General features: G+C 44.9%; 1 non-coding gene across 1 annotated transcript; it reads left to right on the top strand.

Moving 5' to 3' along the window:
* Positions 1–210: 210 nt before the first annotated feature.
* TRNAT-AGU (transfer RNA threonine (anticodon AGU)) lies at positions 211–284 on the top strand. Its single transcript has one exon. It is a non-coding gene; the product is annotated as a tRNA-Thr (tRNA).
* Positions 285–2,977: the final 2,693 nt, after the last annotated feature.

Genomic DNA, 2,977 nt, shown 5'->3' with positions numbered 1-2,977 from the left:
ATTGATCACAAAGCATCGGAGTATATATATGTGTGTGTAACATGAAGGATGTACCGATGTAGGAACCAAATGTTTTGTTTCTACCAGAACAGTAGGAGAGGCCACAATCATATCTACTTATATAGTTTATTTAGATGCCTGTTCTTGTCTGCCAACATGTTTACTTACTGTTTTCTATGTAAAATGAGAAACGAAAGAGACAAGCAGCAAGCTTTCGTAGCTCAGTTGGTTAGAGCACCCGTTTAGTAAGCGGGAGGTCTTGAGTTCGACTCTCAACGAAAGCATAATTTTTGCTCTTTTTTTTCATTTTTCAGCCTTTTTTATTCCATTAAATTTTTCCTCTTTGTTCAATTTCATTTCCCCCTTACTATTATTCATATCTTTCCAGCTCTAATTTCAAACCTTTTCCATTGTACAGCCTTTTTTCTTCCATTAAATTTTTGCTCTTTGTTCAATTTCATTTTCCCCCTTACTATTATTCATATCTTTCCAGCTCTGATTTCAGACCTTTCCAATTGTACATATAGTAACTGTTACCATGTGTCAAACAAACATTATGGCAAGCATAAACCATGTCATCAGCTGGCAGCTGCTATTTACTTTCCAGACAGATCTGCGACATTCATGACGCAGCATCGCACAGGAAGATTAATTAAGCCACGGCCCACGAGGTGAAAACTCAACCCTGCATCGATCGTGCTTATACTTCCACTCGTGACCAGCAGATCGATGAGCAGCATCGTTTTATCAGCATGCATTTCGTCAGAAACTTTGCTGCGCACGCAGTGCAATCGGGCTCACATCAGTCGAATCCAACTTCTCAGCAAGTGCACTGTATTATTTACCCTACTAAAGTACTAAGTCATTGTGTGGCATTATTATCTGCAATCCTTTAGAAGAACGGGAGGAACGGATCGACTTTTTTGAATGAGAAGAAGCACAAGTGGAATTAATTAACCAGGCACCTGCTGTCCGGACGTCCGGTCAAATCTCAAAGTGTAGTTTGAAATGCGGGACACACAGGCTTCGACGACAAACAAACATGGAATCGCTCAAGTGAATCTTGCCAAGTCAGCTCCAACTAATATAATCCAGGTTAGTGCTCTGCAAACCTCATCTTATGTATCCACGCCTAGCTGTAGTTGGCCCAAGAGATGGAATGGTCAAAGGAGCAATAATATATTCAGATTCAGATTCAGACGCACTCAGTTGAAGTGTCTGACAGATAATATAAGTAGGGACCTAGCAGCACTAAAGTTAATAATCTCATGTACTATCTGTTTTAATTCATTTATTATGCGTGTCTGATTCAGACAGAATTCAGCAAACGCATGGACGGACACCGCATGTGTCTGTGCATGTGACCTTCTGAGGACGACGATGAGACGATGACTACCAATTTACCAAACGTCGTCGGCAAGATGGCAAGTGGGATATGGGATCATGTGAATCTGGAAACGTGCTGAAAGGAGTGTAAAGTATGTGTGTGTGCACGATGTCCACCTCTGCACGACTGCACTTGCCTTTTTTGGTCAGTCTCAAGCTCACGAGTCTCGAGTCCCCAACCACCACCCTTCTCAGGGGTAGGTTTCGCCCTGTTCTGACTTGAGATTGCTAAATTCTGGTGACTGGCAATGGCAAATGTTTATCTGTTTCGAGGAATCTGAAGCAGCAGCCTGCTGCTTTTCAGAGACTATAGTCTGAGCAGGCCCATGAGGCCTTGACTGAAATACCAGGTACTACACTCCGTATTGTACAGCACTGGGCCTCTGCTAAAGTGCTAATTAAGGACATGCACAGTTTTGGGCCTCAGAATATTGCGAGCAGGTCCTTTCTCTCTCGCCTGAATCCGTTGCAGTGCAGACTGCAGAGTGCAGAGGCACTTGACCCTCAAATAAATAGTAAATAAATAAATAACTCTCACTTGACAGTTGACACCGTCAGTTCGTCACCATAAGACGACGATACTGATTACTAGACCTCAATGTAAGAATGGGAGGGAGGTTCATTTGTGTACGTATGGGATTGGGATCAATGTGTTCCACAATCCTAACATGTTGAGATTCCGTGCCGACACCGCAAATAAAGAGTTTCTAATGCAGACTCCTAACATGTTGACCTGCATTCATTCAGTTACGCCAACTGCTCAGCACCCGGTTCTGAAAGGTTGTATGCAGTGCAGCAGCAGCCTACACTGTGGACTCATTCATTCAGAATCCAAAGCGCAAGACCTCAAACGAACCAGGAACATCGGTTGGTTCAGTTAGCTCATGGCCCATGGGCTACACTGAAGGCTTCCCTTTCCCTGCATGCACAGTTTTGAACCTCACAATATTGCAGCCTCTCTCTCTCTCTCTCTCTCCCCTGAAGCTGCAGCAGTGCCGCTCCGACACCGCAATGAGTTTCTATTTCTAATGCAGAGTCCTAACATGTTGACCTGCATTCATTCAGTTATGCCAACTGCTCTGCTCAGCAGTCAGCACCCAGCTCTGAAGGCTGTATGCAGTGCAGCAGCACTGTGCAGGATTACACACACTGTGGACTCGTTCATTCAGAAATGCAAGGATAGAATCCAAAGCGCAAGCTGTTGCCTGGAGCCCTGGACCATCCATGAACCAGGAGCATCGGTTGGTTTGGTTCAGCAGCCAGCTGCTGCTCATGGCCCATGGGAATAGCAAGTACACTGAAGGCAGGCTTCCCTTCCCTGCATGTGGGCTCATGCAATGCAATGGCAGGAGGATTGCATTGCATTGCATGAGGCACCGTACAGGGCCCAATTCATGAGATTTCGGGGCCTGGTCCACTTTGGATCGGATTGGATTCAATGTTTGTTCCAGACCAGAGCACTACTACTGCTAGTGAACATTTTGACTGGCATTCAGTTTTGCCACTGTGGAGTGCCCCCTGTCTGAAGAAACGTTTCTGTACATTCAGATTCAGTCATGCTGCATCAATATGCGCTAGCTGGTGGATTCAA

Source organism: Miscanthus floridulus, chromosome 3 (assembly GCF_019320115.1).
Source record: "Miscanthus floridulus cultivar M001 chromosome 3, ASM1932011v1, whole genome shotgun sequence".
NCBI classification, from domain to species: domain Eukaryota; kingdom Viridiplantae; phylum Streptophyta; class Magnoliopsida; order Poales; family Poaceae; genus Miscanthus; species Miscanthus floridulus.
Note: the sequence above shows the minus strand (reverse complement) of the source record. Positions and strands in the feature narration are given on the sequence as shown.